The following is a 17,700-nucleotide window of genomic DNA, read 5'->3' as shown; positions in this document are numbered from 1 at the left end:
TGACACTTGTGGGCTGCCCCCAGACCATTCCTCACTGTTTTGACTTGATGAAAACGATGAATTTCACTGCACGTTTTGATGTTTCAATGCACATGTGACAAATACAGCTAATCTTTACCTTTGTAATTAGCAACATTGAAAAAAGGTGACACCATGGCAGGAGGGTGTGGTCTGCACAACAACCGAGGCAGCTCAGCTCCCCCACCATTGATCTTCCCAAAGAACCAGGAAACACACTGTTCAAAAAGATGGTGGTGGAAACAGGTACGGTAATTATATTTAAGAAGTACTTAGGCAGAGACTTAAGTAAGCAGGAGATAGAAGGAGATAGACCAAATGCAGGAGGATGATATTGGTGCAGATGAACAGTATAAATAATTAATACCCTGTACTGGGTCAACCATATTGATGTCATGGAAAAGAAAGCTCACCAAGCCTCTACTTCCTCAGTGGGATAATGAAATTCAGCATGCCCCCGTGGACCTTTACCATATTTTGTTGATGCACCATAGGAGCATTCTATCTGGATGCATAACAGATTGGTAAGGCAACTACTCTGGCCTTGACCGCAAGAAACTGCAGACAGTTGTAGACACAGCTCAGCACACCACAGAAAACATCTTCCCCTCCATGGACTGTCTACACTTCTCTCAGTAAATAAGCCTACATAATCCAAGAATCTACCCACCCCAGACATTCTCTCCTCCCCCATCAGGCAGAAGATCTAAAGGTCTAGAAGTATGTACAACCAGGCTCATGGACACATTCTATCCCATTGCTAACCGACACTTGAGATGACTCCTGCACATTAAGATGGACTTCTGATCTTATAGTATGATCCCGGAATTATGATCCTGTAATTAATTCTTTACCTGCACTGAAATTTCTCTTGTAGCTTTTACACTTTATTCTATGTTATAGTTTTAGCTTATTGTAGCTCAGTGCACTGTGTAATGATTTGATCTGTATAAACTGCACGTAAGACAATTTTTCCACTGTATCTTGGTACAGATTGGAAATGCCAGGGAGTCAGGGCCCAAGGCAAGGGACAGACTAGTTCAGTTCACTACTCCGCAGTGTTTACTCGGCCCTGTACTGCAGTCTGGTTCTGGGACTCTCTTTGTGGACTTCAGTTCAGAATGCTATTTGCTTGCAGTTATTGTTTGCATGATTTGATTTGTGTTTTTTTTCTCTGCACATTGGGGTGTTTGATGGTCTTTCATATGGGTTCTTTTGGGTGTCTTTATTTTGAGTCTGCCTGTTAGGAGATGAAGTTCAAGGTTGTATAAATTGTACAAGCTTTGATAATAAACGTACATTGAGCTTTGCACATGTGACAAAAATAAATCAATACCAATATCAATAGAAAGATGGTCAGCATGGTCATGATGGGTTGAAAGGCCTGCTTCTGTGACTCAATGAATGGCCACTGAGGTCATCATTTCACTCAGGAGCAGGAGCTTGCAGTGCATCGGATTCAGCTGCTATATTTAACGTGCAGGTTGGTAGGTTCTTAGTAAGGGTGTCAAAGGTTATGGGGAGGAGACAGGAGAATGGGCTTGTCAAAGGTAACAAATCAGCCATGATGGAATGACAGAGCAGACTCAATGGTTCAAATGGTCTAAATCTGCTTCGACATCTTATGGTCTTATGGATAGCTTAGTGGTTAGCACAATGCTCTACTGTACAGGTGACCCAGTTTCAATGCCCACCACTGCCTGTAAGCAGTTTGTACAACGTGGGTTTCCTCCAGGTCCAAACACACACCAGCTGGTAGGTTAATTTGTCATTGTAAATAGTCCCATGATTTGGGGAATAGCTGGGTGGCGTGACTCAAAGAGTCGGAAGGGTTTATTCTGCACTGCATCACAATAAATAAAATAAGCAAACAATGTTTGCAAGTGTGGCGGGGTGGAAATCCGTCCCTACCAAAGGAAGTGTAAGGCGCTCTTCCCCTCCAGCAGTCTGCAGGTCACCCTTGGGCAGGGTGTAGCACCTGCTTTGCCACCCAATCAGGGTCACATGAAACCATGGGAGCAGGTGGTGGATGGTCGTATAAGCAGCTGGTGCAAATCGCAGTCCCGGTTATGCGACCACTGATGCCAGGCAGACAATCTCTGAAGAGTATTGATAATGGCTGGGTTCACTCATCTTGTAAAGACAGTCTCCAGAAGAAGGCAATGGCAAACGACTTCTGTAGAAAAATTTGCCAAGAACGATCATGGTTATGGAAAGACCACGATCGCCCACGCCACACAACCCGACACAAAACGAATGAATGTGCAAACGGGTATTTGCATTGACTGACATCTCCTGTCACTCTGTTGAACACAGTGAAATATTCTTTCAGCTGACAGTGGGCCATAACCTAAGAGTTTATAGTGACAGCAGAATGCTTTTTAACATGATCAGCACCATTAGATGAAGTAATACACTTTCTCAACGTAGCGATATCCGCTGTGTATACACTCAGGTAGAAGGGTGCTCAATCATTGACATAAGGTCTTATGTTTCTGACTATGGATCAATAGTCCAACCAACAGGGTCCGCAATGCCAATAGGTTTTCCTGCAGGATATATTTCATTTTGGAGAGATGTCAAACTGATTGATTTCCTAAAAGGAGCAAACAGTTGTCAATGAAGATTGAGAGGAGAGTGCAATTGAATCTTAAATCTGATGATTTGCAATCTGACACGTACCTTGTAATCTTATCTTTCAAATCAGCCCCACTCTGAAGGAAAGGGGAGCCAATAATTTGAGCTGAAAGAGGGAAACCTTTAATGCCAAGATATTCACAATGACAAGTTACCATCTTTGTCAGTGCTAAATCTCTTTAAGATCATAAGTATTAAAGACAAATTCCTTATGTTGCAGCTTTATAAAATTCTAGTTAGGCTGCATCTGGAGTATTGCATACATTTCTGGTCGCTACACCATTGGAAGGATTTTGGAGAGAATACAGAGGAGGTTCAGTAGGATATTGCATGGTCAGAGGGAGTAATTTCAATGGAGATGTGAAGGGCAAGTTTTTACACAAGATGTCGTGGGTGCCCAGAATGTGCTGCTTGAAGTGGTGGTAGAATCAGAAATATTAAAGGCTTTTAAGAGATGGCAATTGAAGAAAATGAAGAAAATGGAAGGATATGGGCAATGTTTAGGCAGACGGGATTAGTTTAGTTAGCCATTGGATTACTAATTTAATTGGTTCAGCACGACATTTTAGAGTGTAGGGCCTATTCCTGCTGTACTGGTTTATGCTCTAAACCCATTTGGCATAGGAGCAGAATTAGCCCAATTGGCCCATTGAGTCAGCTCTACCATTCCATTATGGCTGATTTTTATCCCTCTCAACCTCATTCTCCTGGCTTCTCCCCGTAACATTTTACACTCTTACTAATCAAGAACCTATCAACCACAGCTTTAAATGACTTGACCTCCACAGCGGTCCGTGACAATGAATTCCACAGATTCACCACCTACAAGTGAAATAAATTCTTCCTCATCTCTGTTCTAAAGGAACATCCTTGTATTCTGAAGGAGTACTCTCTAGTTCTAGACTCCTCAGATAGTGGAAGCATCATCTCCATGTCCACTCTATCTGGGTGTTTGTGTATAATGCTATGGTAGATAAATTAATATCACCCAGGTTCCTTCATTATTTTTGATCCAGACAAGGTCAAAACCATTTAAAATGGCCATGGTAAATTAACTTCAAGTAGTAGATTTTTGGAATTAGAAGGCTGGTATTAATCCTTTCTGTTTTTTTAAAGAAAATAAAACATATCATCCTTACCTGGTTGAACTTGTAAGAGTCTCAGATCTACAGCAGTATGGGTGAGGCTGATTAAGAACTAAAATGGCAGTCAAAGAATTCATTTCAGAAAGCAATCTAAGTCAATAAATAAAAGTGACACTCACATTGCATTGCAAAGTGAATAAACAAATGTAGGAAAAAAACATATCTGCTCTAAGCTAAAATAAGAATAACCGAAGAAGTTGTAGAACTAAATTGCCTGAATCTTTCCCCTTTGTAAGAACTCAGCCTGCAATTGTAAATAATTGAGAATCATTTTTGAAAATCACATTCTCCAGAATTCCAAGTTCTTCCTCCATTACAATTCAACCCTTGCAGTGCACAGTGAGTGTCTGTAGCTGTCCGTCCAATTTCATTCAGTTTAGCCTAAGTTTAGTTGCTGCAACCTTCCATTTTAGAGTAACACAGACAAAATCAAAGGTTCAAAAGTCCATTCATTATCAAAGTATATATGCAATATACAACTCTGAGGTCTGTCTTCTCCAGATAGACACGAAACAAAGGGAGCCATGGAAGTCATTCAAAGAAAAACATCAAACGCACCCCCTGCACAATAAAAGAAAGGAAACACAATCAACCACCAACTCCTCCTCCTTCCACATACAAATGCTGGAAGAACCCCATTTTTCAGCTCATGGTGATTTACCTGAGACAGTCATTCTTCATCCAAATAGTTTAGTCAGTCATAATAAAGTGAAACTTAGCCTTCGTTTGCCCAGCTGCCCAACAGATTACCAGCCTACACACCAAGGACATTTTCTACATAAAGGTGCTGGAAAAAGGCTAGTAACATCATGAGTGATCCCACCCACTGTTTGTCCTTCTCCTATCAGGGAGGAAGCTACGTAGCATCCATGCCAGGACCAACAGACACAAAAAAAGTTACTTTTCCCAAGCAGTAAGGCTGATCCACACCACAACCCACTAATCCATCCCTCCACAGCCCCAACCTCCAACTACTTTATTATTTCCTGTCAGTCACCTTGAGTATAGATACTTCTGTTCCTAGCGTCACTTTATGGACATAGAATCAGTCTATCTACATAAGCTATCTAATTTATTTCAGTTTTTTGTGTTTGTTGTTATTGCTATTGTGTTTTTACCATACTGTGTTTTTTTGTGCTGCATCGAATCCAGAGTAACAATTATTTCATTCTCCCCCCTTTACACTTGTATATTGGAAATGACATTAATAATTTGGAATCTTCAACACGTTCCCCATTAACATTAATATGAGAAAATCTGCAGATGCTCAATCACGAATCTTGAATTTGACATACCATTTTCTCAACAGAGTTCAATTTTGTCCTGATGCAGGGTTTTGACCTGAAACATCAGCAATTTTCAATGCCTTGTATGCCACTTTGATTTAATCTACTTTCAGTCTCAATCATTGCAATTCCTGATATCCAAATGGATGGCAGGGTGGAGATGCCATCTCCACCAAAGGAGGTGTAAGGTGCTCATTCCTTTTACTAGCCTGCAGGTCACCCTTGGGCAAGGTGTAGCACCTGCTTAGCCCCCTGATCAGGGTCACATGAAACCATAGGAGCAGGTGGTGGATGGTAGTATGAGCAGCTGTTGCAGATCACAAGTCCTGGTTATACAACCACTGACGTCAGGCAGATAATCTCTGAAGCCAAGCAGATAATCTCTAAAACTGAGTCACTCATCTTGTAAAGACACTGCCCAGAAGCATACAATGGCAAACCACTTCTGTAGAAAAATTTGCCAAGAATGATCATGAACATGGAGAGACCAAGACCGCCCATGTCGTATGACATGGCACAGAACAAATGAACAAATCTGTAATGTATGAATCTATGTCTCTTAGAGCAATGACTCCTATTAGCTCTACGTATGGACTGATAACTTACCTATGTACATTGATCTCTTGTCTATGCATGCACATTGATCTGATCTCTCTCTCTTTCTCTCTCTCTCTCTCTCTCTTTCTGCAACGTGAATACACCAGTTAAAGCCATCTCCTATGTGTGTGCCTTTAATTAATTGATAAGTAGTTTTACACAGACACAACATATTGATGATGAGTATGAACTTGAATGTCAGAGAATATCACCAACTCTACTGACAGTTACAGGATGAGGCAGTGAGAGGAAAGAGTTAAACTGTATCGAGAAAGCCATCATGGACGCATGAAGAACTGCACGGAACACAGTTGAAGACATACATCTAACAAAGTGAAAGTGAAAATAACGTGGTGATGGCTTTATTCATGAAAGTTGATGAATTTGACAGTGCTAATGAAGACTGGGAATTGTATATTGAGAGGGTTGAACTGCATTGTAACGCGAACGATGTGGATGAGGAAAAGAAAGTCTCCACGCTTCTTAGTTTAATGGGTGCTAAAATGTACAGGCTCTTATGTAACCTAGAAACTCCTGAAAAGCCAGCAAGCAAGGCATTTAATGAAATTGTTGCAATTTTACACAATCTCTTGAGCCTTAAACTGCTGGTGATATCTGAGAGATTTAGGTTTCTCAAAAGGAGACAATCAAAGGATGGAAGTTTTTTTGAATATGCAGAACTGTGCAAAGTTTCCCAGTACTGTGACTTCAGAGATGGACTTTCTAATGCATTAAGGGACAGGTTTGTATATACTGTGTATAGTCAAAGCACTTAAAAGAGTTTACTGTCCAAAAGTGACCTAACCTTAGAACAGGTATTGACCATTTCAATATCTGCAAAGCATGCAACAGAACTAAAAGAGCTTAGAATGTGAAATGCCCAAAAAGCCCCTGAATGGTGCAAAAAGGCAAAAATGTTATTGATGTGACAAATCCTCCCAAAATGCAAATGACTGTTGTTTCAAAGAAAGTGTTGCAGCCAAGGCCACATAGAGAGAGTATGTAAGGCAGACAAAAAGCACAGCCTAGTGAAAACTCTCAAACACAAAACTAAGCAAATGCATAAAGTTACTGAATATAAAACAGAATCAAGCAACATAGAATCTGACAAAGGGGAACCGTCATGCCTAGAACTGCGTAGTATTACTGAAGCAAATTGCAATATAATATGGATCACAATAGTTGTGTCTGGCATAAAACTGAAAATGGAGCTGGATACTGTGGCAGCATTGTCTATAATTCTAGAGGCTGACTACAACAGCCTGTTTTCTAAGATACCATTAGAGAAGACCTCAGTGATGTTAAAGACCTACCAAGCAAAAAAATGTCTCCCAAAGGCAAAGTGAAAATGAGTGTGCTGTATGGAGTCCAAACACAGCAGTTGGAGCTTTATGCATTGAAAAGTAAGGGGCCAGCACTTTTCAGACATGAATGGTTCAGAGAAGTCCAAGTAGACTGGCACTCAATCAAAGCTCTCAATATGTCATCAACAAACAACTGTAGCCAAAATGGTAGCAATAACCAGACACTGTAACACCTGCTTAATGCTAATGAGAATGTGTCTGAGAGGGATATTGGTAAACTCAAAGACATTAAGGCCAGAATTGGACTGGATGAAGCAACAACATAAAGATTTCATAAAGCAGATCCACTACCTTACACATTACATGTATATCCCAAAGTGGATGCTGAACCTCAGAGCTCGAAGGTGTTTGATATTCTCTCCAAGTTTGAGTGGAGCGATTGGGCCACACACATTGTCCCTGTGATCAAGAAAGGGAAGGCCAGAATCTTTCGCATATGTGAGGATTTCAAAGGGAGCATCAACCTGGTGCTATGCACTATGCGGTATCCTCTGCATTGGAGCCGTTTTGTCACACACTATGAAAGATGGATCTGAACATCCGATTGCATTTGCTTCAAGATCACTGACGAGTGTAGAACACAACTACACACAGATTGACCAAGAGACCCTAAGCCTCGTATGGGGAATAAAGAAGTTCCACCACTACCTCTACAGACAAAAGTTTGTGCTAGTGACAGTTCACCAGAACCTTGTGTCCATCTTCAACCCCAGGAAGGAAATTCCAATGATGCTAGTTATCCAGTTACAATGTTGGGGACTGTTTCTAGGAACCCACTATTATGACATAGGGTTCAAAGGTACCAAGCAACATAGCAACACTGATGGCTTGTCACGTCTTCCATTATTGGCAACTGAAGAAGAGAAGTTTTCATACTGTGACCCAGCAGAAGGGTTCCACATGGTGTTGGTGGACTAGGTGCTGGCAACAAATTCTGAAATACAAAGAGAAACAAGGAATGACCTGACATTGTCAACAGTTGGTCTTAACGGTGAGATAAGACCAACTGTTGGTATGTCAAAGAACATTGATGTGTGGATCTCGTGCTGTGGTTCTCTCTCAACTGCTCACCAGAGTGTTAGAGAATCTACATGAAGGACACCTTGCTGCAGTAAAGATGAAGAGTCTCACCTGGAGCTACGTGTGTGAATGGATAGACGGTTTGAAGACTTGACCTAAAGCTGTTCAGGATGCCAAAAATTTGAAAATGCGCCCCCACAGGAACCATTATACCTGTGGGAATGGTTGTTGTCACCGTGGCAAAGAGTACATATAGATTTTGCTGGGCCATTCATCAACTCTATGCTTCTGATTGGTGTGCATGCTCATTCAAAGTGGCTGGAGGTCATACCAACGAAGTAAATTACATCAGAAAAAAGACTGTTTCCACACTGAGGTCTATTTTTTCCAGAAATGGCTTACCTGGACAAATTGTGAATGACAACGGCCCACAATACACGGCAGTAGAGTTCGGACTATTTATGAAGAAAAATGTCTTCAGACATTTCAAGTCAGCTCCTCACCACTCAGCAATGAATGGGTTAGCTGAAAGATTTATCCACACCTTCACAAAGTCCATTGAAGCTATGGACAAGGAGGATATTTCTCTACAGCACAAGGTGGACAATTTCCTCTTTGTATATTGGAATTCTGTTCACGCGATGACAAATCAAACACCGGCAATGCTGTTCATGAGCAGGAATCTGAGATCTCGCAGAGACCTCCTGAAACCAGATCTATGGAGGGAAGTGCAGAATAATCAGTTCAGCCAGTTGCCAAGTGAAGCAGCAAGGAGATTCAAGATTGAACAGTAAGTCCAAGTGCATGATTACTGACAAGTGGTCACTCTATAGGATAGCTACAAGAACTGGACCACTGATGTACACAGTGGATATTGAAGATTATGCATGGAGACGTCATGCGGAACAGATACTGGATTCTCAACCTGAGTCAAATGCATCTAATATGATGGGCATATTACAGTCACCGGACCTAGCTCTCTGTGATGACCATGCCACTAACAGCAACGTGACACTGGCAACCGAGAATATTGTCTTTGACAAGACACTTGCCTAACTTGATGCCACACCACAGGTCCGGAGGTAGTACGAGAACATTGTCTTTCACAAGGCACCTGCCAACCCTGATGTTACTCCACAGGTTCAAACGGACTATCCTGAAAGAAACACAGCTTCACCCAAAAGACTGAATCTTTCTTATAGTGAAGTTAGTTATGGACTGTTACCTTGAAAGCATCTTTACTTGGCTATGGTTTGTGAAAGGGAAATTGAATGCTTTGTACATATATAATTTTATGTTACATTAATCTAAAGGAGCAGAAAGTATAACGTATGGATCTATTTCCTTTATAGCAACAACTCCTCTTAGCACCACATATGAACTGATAACTACTCACATTGATCTGTTATCTACGCATATAAATTGTTCTGATCTCATTCTCTCTTTGTTGCTGCAATGTGAATACACCATTTAAAGCCGTTTCCCGCATGTGTGCTTTTATTTTAATTGACATGCAGTTGCATAGACACAACAGAATTGTTGTCCTAGACTTATCACAATCAAGTTTAATATCACTCCTTAAATGATGTGAAGTTTGTCATTTTGTTGCAGCAGTACTTTACAAAGACATGAAATTACTATAAATTACAAAATAAATAAAGTTCAAAGTTCAGAATAAATTTATTTTCAAAGTACACATAGGTCACCATATACCACCTTGAGATTCAATTACTTGCAGGCATTCACTATAAGACAAAGAAATACAATAGAGTCAAGGAAAAACCACACACAAGGTCTGACAAGTAGCCAATGTGTGAAGACGACGAACTGTGCAAATAAACAAAGCAATAAGTATGTAAGTAATTAAGATTGAGAGCATGAGTACTCCTGGGTGTCAACATTTCTGAGGATCTAGCCTGGATCCAACATATCATTGAAGCTACAAAGAAGGCACAACAGCGGTTATATTTCATTAGGAGTTTGAGGAGATTTGGTATGTCACCAAAAACTCTTGCAAAATTCTACAGATGCAGAGAGCTTTCTAATTGGCTGCATCACCAGCTGGTATAGTGGGGCTACTGCACAGGATCAAAGTAAGTTGCAGAGAGTTATAAACTTAGCCAACTCCGCCATGGGCACTGGCTTCCGTATTATTCAGGACATCTTCAAGAAGCAAATCCTCAAAAAATGTGGCATCCATCATCAAGGACCCCCCATCACCCATGACATGCCTTCTTTTCATTATTACCATTAGGGAGGAGGTACAGAAGCCTGAAGGCACATATTCAACAATTCAGGAACAGCTTATTCCCCACTGCCAAACGATTCCTGAAATGGACATAGAACCCACCTCAGTACAATCTTTATTTCTGTTTTTCCACTACTTATTTATTTTAACTATTTTCTATATATATATACTGTAATTCAGGGTTTTTAAAAATTATTATGTATTGCACGGCTGCTGCAAAGACAACAATCAACAAATTTCCCGACATCTGCCGGTGACATTAAACCTGATTCTGATTTTGATTCTGAGTTGTAGAGCCCTTGAAAGTGAGACTGTAGGTTTTGGAATTAGTTCAGAGTTGAAGTCAGCAAAGGTATCTACGCTGGGTCTTAAGCATAGTGGTTGAACGGTAGTAACTGTTCCTGAAAGGATAAGAAACAAGGGAAAAGCGAGCTGTGTTCATGGGCTGACGGACTGTTCAGAAATCTGTTGGCAGAGGGGAAACTGAATTGTCGAATGTAGGTCTTCAGGCAACTGCATCTCCTGCCTGATGGCAGCAACGAGAAGAGGGTATGTCCCAGATGGTGAGGATCCTTAATGAGTGGTTAACGAATTCAGTCTTGATTGTGCTCAATGACTGATCAACCACATCTCTCTGGGGTAGGTAATTCCAGTGATTTATAATTGAGTAAAGTAATTTCCCGTGGTCTCATTCCCATATGGACTCTTATCTGTATATTCTGCCATTTGATTCCAACTTCTCAGCCTGACATGGACGTCTCCTAACCTTTGTTTTGTGAGAAGTTACATTCTTCTGAACAGTTGTTTTGATCATGTTGCAATATTTCAAACACCAAAGACAGGTACCTGCTCTTTAATGCCAATATCTGATCAGCCAATCATGTGGCAGCAACTCAGCGCCCTCCATTTTTCTGTCATCCGTGTGCTCAGTTTCTTAAATGTCTGTAATGTATCTGCCTCTACCATCACACCTGGCAGAGCATTCTACACACCCATCATTTCCTGTGTAAAAAAACTTACCTCTGACATCTACCCAATCAATTTCTCCAATCACCTTAGATTCATGCCACCTTCTATTAGCCACTTCCATGCAGGGAAAAAGACTTTGGCTCTCTACTTGATCTATGGCTGATTGATGGAGACAGCCTTGAGAAGCACAGAGGAACATCTGGAGAAACTTCTGAAATGCCTGGTTCGCTGCCGCTGCTACTGTGCGATCGAGAATCTCCGGAGGGAAGGCCCCAAATCCTCGGCTTTGCCTGCTGCTGGCGGCCAGGGCTGGAGTTGAAGCACTCGGTAGAGATGGTGCTTGGTGCTCGGTGTCGGAGGGCTGGTCGGAGGCTCAAAGATTTCGGATGACTCAGAGTCGGACTGTGCTCAGGCATGGCAGGGAGAGTTTTCTTCCTTCTCCCGTCTACGTGAGATCATGGGACTTTCGAGAGACTTTGAACTTTTTCTTACCGTGCCCATGGCCTGTTCTTCATCAAGTTACAGTATTGCTTGTACTGTTGTAACTATATGTTATAATTATGTGATTTTTGTCAGTTTTTCAGTCTTGGTCTGTCCTGTGTTTCTGTGATATCACACCGGAGGAATATTGTATCATTTCTTAACGCATGCATTACTAAATGACAATAAAAGAGGACTGTGTGTCCTCATAATCTAATCATCTTGTATGCTTTTAACAAGCCATCTATCATTCTCATGTGTTCCAAAGAGAAAAGCCCTTGCTCACTCCACCTGTCTTGGTTGGAATTGAATAGTCATACAGTCATAGAGCTCTACAGGAGAAAACAGGCTCTTCAACCTATCTAGTCTGTGTTGACCTATTATTCAACTTAGTCCCAACGACTTGCACCTAGACCATAACCATCTATACTACTCTCATCCATGTACCTATCCAAAATTCTGTCTAATGTTGATCTATACAGCCAGCATCCACCACTTGTTTTTCACTCTCAGCACCCTCTGAGTAAAGAAGTTCTCCCTCAGGTATGTTCCCATAAATGTTTCACCTTTCAACCTAACTCATGATCTCCAGTTCTAATCTCATCCAACCTCAGTGGAAAAGAAGACTGCTTGCATTCACTCTGTCTACACCCTTCAATATTGTGTTCCAATTCAATGGACATCCAGCTAAGCTACATTGATTAATGGTTCATTTGCAGATTTCACTAACTGCAAATGATTTTTATCTTCATCTTGAGCCCATCACTCTTACTGGAGCATTGGCCACTGTGAGCAGCTCACCAGTGCCCTCAGTTAATCAGGCTTGTGGCTTCCGTTTTCACTACATAACTTCATATGTGTTCAGAATCAGGTTGAATATCACTGGCTTATTTTGTAAAATTTGTTGTCTTTGTGGCAGCTGTACAATGGTTCTATAGTAATAGAAAACATATGTGAATTACTATAGGTATATACGTATTTAAAAAGATCAGTTAAATAAGTAGTGCAAAATTTAAAAAAAAACAAAATAATGAGATAGTGCCCATAAATGTGAGGTTATTCACTTTGGTGGCAAGAACAGGAAAGCAGATTACTATTTGAATGGTGTCAAGTTAGGAAAAGGGGAAGTACAATGAGATCTTGGTGTCCTTGTTCATCAGTCACTGAAAGTAAGCATGCAGGCACAGCAGGCAGTGAAGAAAGCTAATGGCATGTTGGCCTTCATAACAAGGGGACTTGAGTATAGGAGCAAAGAGGTCCTTCTGCAGTTGTACAAAGTCCTGGTGAGACCACACCTGGAGTATTGTGTGCAGTTTTAGTCTCCAAATTTGAGGAAGGATATTCTTGCTATTGAGGGAGTGCAGCAGAGGTTCACAAGGTTAATTCCTGGGATGGCGGGACTGTCATATGTTGAAACATCGGAGCGACTGGGGTTGTATACACTGGAATTTAGAAGGATGAGAGGGGATCTGATTGAAACATATAAGATTATTAAGAGATTGGACACGCTAGAGGCAGGAAACATGTTCCCGATGTTGGGGGAGTCCAGAACCAGAGGCCACAATTTGAGAATAAGGGGTAGGCCATTTAGAACGGTGTTGAGGAAAAACTTTTTAACCCGGAGAATTGTGGATCTGTGGAATGCTCTGCCTCAGAAGGCAGTGGAGGCCAACTCTCTGGATGCTTTCAGGAAAGAGTTAGATAGAGCTCTTAATGATAGCGGAGTCAAGGAATGATCAGCCATAATCACAGTGAATGGTGGTGCTGGCTCAAAGGGCCGAATGGCCTACTCCTGCACCTATTGTCTATTGTCTATTGTTCAATGTCTGTTCCGAAATCAGATGGCAGAGGGGAGGAAGCTGCCCCTGAATCACTGAGTGTGTGCTCTCAGGCTTCTGTACCTCTCACCTGATGCTAGCAAGGAAAGCAAGGCATGACCAAGGCATGATGGGCCCATTAATAAAGGCTGATTTACACTTCTGCGTCAAATGGACGCCATAACCTACTCAAGTGGCCTATGTGTGTTGTGAGCATCTATACTTGTGCGTTGGTGTGTCTGCGTCGCTCTGCAATTCAGGCACGTTGCGCATGCGCACTCACCTGCCCGTGCAAGGCTTCATGGTCATGGTAGTCTTCCTCGGGGTAAACAAGTTTAAAGCAAGCTTCTTTTTTTGTAAAAGCGAAATGTGTCCTCCATAATTTTGGAGGTCTATAAAGCTTTATGGAAAGCATTGCAGTCAGAGTTCTTTCCCTGACCTTCAGTCGCCCAATGGCAAGCTATTGTAGCGTAGGAGGAAATGCAATGCTACCAGGCAGACCGATCACAGTTGTTGCCGTCTGCTTTGTTGCGACACGTTGTTACATTTTGGGAGAAGTGCGCATCAGGCTACAGCGTAGGGATCCGTGTAGGCCCTGTATAGGGTTCGCGGCTACGCCGTACCTACGGCATCGATTTGACGCAGAAGTATAAATCAGCCTTAAGTCATTACTCCTCGAAGATGTCCTGGATAGTGCGGAGGCTAGTGCCCATCAGGGAGCTCACTAAGCTTACAACTCTTTGCAGGTTATTTAGATCCTGTATGGTAGCACCATCCCCACCCCAGACCATACCAGAAGGTGATGCAGCCAGTTACAATACTCTCCATGGTATCTCTGTAGAAGTTTGCAAAGATCCTTCCTCTCTTAGGGAGGAGGTCTTTGGAGCTTCTGTTGGCATTTCCATAGCCCTGGGTTTATATCGGATGGAGTTGCTAACCCCTTTGTCTTTATATGAGATGGAGTTGCTAACCTCTTCATCTTTACATGAGATGGAGTTGCTAGTCCCCCTGGGTTTATATGAGATGGGGTTGCTAGCCCCACTGGGTTTATATTACATGGAGTTGCTAGCCCCTTGCCCAAGTTTTCTTTTTTTGCAGCCATGCCTGAGACCATTCTTGGTAGAGTTTTGAGTGAAATTCATACCCCTGTGTAAAATATATTAAAAAATAAATGCTGGAAATAATCAGCAGGTCAGGCAGCGTCCGTTGCGAGGTAAACTGTGTGAATGCTTCAGGTGAATAATCTTCCAGCAGTAAACTACTGAATTCCAATGGAGTTCTGATAGAAAATCATTGAACAGACATTAACTCTCCGCAGCTGATACTTGACCTGTAGAGTGTTTTAAATTCAGCTCTTTGAATTCAGATTTCCTGCCCGTGCAATGCCTTCAGCCATAAACCAAGTCCCGTGGAGTGCAATAACTCATTATCGTGACACTTTATAGCAGGTAAATGTGAACTTTGATTCGTGATGTGGTGATGTCGAAGAGCGACTATGAATAAAATTTTAATTGTTGGGCCTTCATGGGTTTCAAGCAGCTTTTCTCTACTAACTAGAAACAATCAGGAAGCACGCTGTAGAAGGTGTGTGGGAGACACTAATGGACAAGCCTCATTCCTGGAGAGAGTGAACAGTGTGGGGAAATTGGAAAGAGAAAGAAAGGGGAAGGAGAAAGAAGAGGGAAGGAGAAAGAAGGGGAAGGAGAAAAGAGAAGTAGGCAGTGGGTGTGAATTTCAGGGAGAAAATTAGGGAACATGTCCAAGGTTAACAAACTAAAGGAAGAAGAAGATGAGGGCAGGAGGTTGAAAGTGTGAGTGTTGAGAGAAGGATTTAGAGAACTACAGCATCTAAGCAGGCCCTTTGGCCCATCTAGTCCATGGCAAACTATTATTCTGCTTTGTCCCATTGACCCACACCTGGACTATAGCCCTCCTCACCCCTCCTATCTAAACTTCTCTTATATGTTACAATTGAACCTGCATCCATCAGTTCTGCTGGTAGCTTGTTTCACATTTGCACCACACTCTGAGTGAAATAGCACGCCTTCAGGTTCCCCTTAATTAGAGTCACAGATTTATGGAACTGAAACAGACCATATGCTCCATCTAATTCATGCTGAACTGTTATTATGTCTAGTCCCATCAACCTGCCCCCAGAATGTAGCTCTCCATAGTCCTCCCGTCCAAACTTCTCTTAGTGTTGAAACTGAACCCGTATTCACCACTTCCTCTGGCAGGAGGGCAAGAAACAAGATCCATGTGCGTGCATGTGTGTGTGTGTGTGTGTGTGTGTGTGTGTGTGTGTGTGTGTGTGTGTGTGTGTGTGTGTTTGTTTATGTGTGCTTTCCAATCCACGTGTGTGCGTTACCTCTAGATTTTGGTTTTGAATCACCCCGGCTCTCTTTGCCATTGGAGCAAGCATTTGTTTTGTCAAGTCCACGTGGCAGCTGCTATGTAACGACCACTCCAGATTAAAAGAAAATCACGCACAGGCAATTTTCACTCCCCAGAGCTGGAATGGAAGCAAGTTCATCCTCAGCCCCAAGAAACTAGCTAATTAGCAGAAGCAATGAACTACAAACTAGCAGCAATGCCAGAAACAGATCATCAGAGTCTGTTGATACCAAAGGAGATAGCAAACAACACAAAGAAGAACTTATGTGCAGTAAATCTATTGCTTCTGCACTTTTTCCTTGGAAGGTCAAAACATTCTTTTCTGCTTCTTTATGTTTTAGGATTACCAGCCATGAATGGTAAAGTGTATTGACCTGAAGAGATAGGGAGCCATAGATTCACTAAATGAGATTAAATGTACAGCACAGACCCAGCCACTTCAGTCTAAGCTATTCTTGGCAAAATTTTTAAACCATAAGACCATATGACATAGGAGCATAATTAGGCTATTTGAACCATTGAGTCTGTTTCACCATTCCATCATAGCAGATTAAGACTCGTACGGCCAGATTTGGGAACAGCTTCTTTCCAACTGTGGTAAGACTGCTGAACGGATCCTGACCCAGATCTGGGCCGTACCCTCCAAATATCCGGACCTGCCTCTCGGTTTTTTTTGCACTACCTTACTTCCCATTTTTCTATTTTTTTATTTGTGATTTATAATTTAAAATTTTAATATTTACTAATGTTTACTATTTTTAGTATATTTAATATTTAATATTTGTAATTCAGGGAGCAGGAAGCGCAGAATCAAAAATCGTTGTGATGATTGTACTTCTAGTATCAATTGTTTGGCGACAATTATCCCTCTTGACCCCATTCTCTTGCCTTCTCCCCAAAAATTTTGATGCCGCATGTGAATCAAGAACCTATCAACTTCCACTTTAAATATACCCAATAAGTTTGCTTTCATGGCCAAATATGGCAATGAATTCCACAGATTCACCACCAGCTGGCTGAAGAAATCCTTCTCATCTCCGTTGTAAAGGGACGTGCTTCTAATCTGAGGTTGTGTCCTCTGCTCATAGACTGCCACACTATCATAACATCTTCTCCACATCCACTTTCAACACCTTTCAATAGTTAGTAGGTTTTAATGATATTCCTCCTTCATTCTTTAAAACTCCAGTGAGTACAGGCTCGGAGCCATCAAATGCTTCTCATACATTAAACCTTCCATTCCAGGATATGTTTTGTGAATCTCCTCTAGACCCTCTCCAGTGCCAGCACATCCTATCTTAGATAAGGGGCCCAGAAGTGCTCACAATACTTCAGGTACGGTCTGACCAATGCCTTTTAAAGCCTCAGGTAAGGAGGCAGCATGCCACATCCAGGGACCAACCAAAGGCGCTTTGTCTTTTTTAAATGTCTTTTTTTATGATTGTAGGACAGTGCCAGACACTGAGAACTTCAAGTACTTCAGGTCTACCACATCAGCGAATTGCTCGTTGGTGGAAGAACTGGAGAGGCCGGACTTGGTGAAAAAGCTGTTGCTGCCTGTTACAGAAATGCACTGGAGTCGGGTCACGGAGGCACTGTGCAGCCTACCAGCAAGTGATGGTCTTGGACATTTCTCTTGTGATGGCAAGACCCTGTCGGATATTGGCAATGTCAAGTACTGCAAGTCTGCTTCACTGGTTTATTGGTGTGACCGACGGCAGGGGA

Source organism: Mobula birostris, chromosome 7, assembly GCF_030028105.1.
Source record: "Mobula birostris isolate sMobBir1 chromosome 7, sMobBir1.hap1, whole genome shotgun sequence".
NCBI classification, from domain to species: Eukaryota; Metazoa; Chordata; class Chondrichthyes; order Myliobatiformes; family Myliobatidae; genus Mobula; species Mobula birostris.
This window is presented reverse-complemented; position numbering follows the sequence as displayed.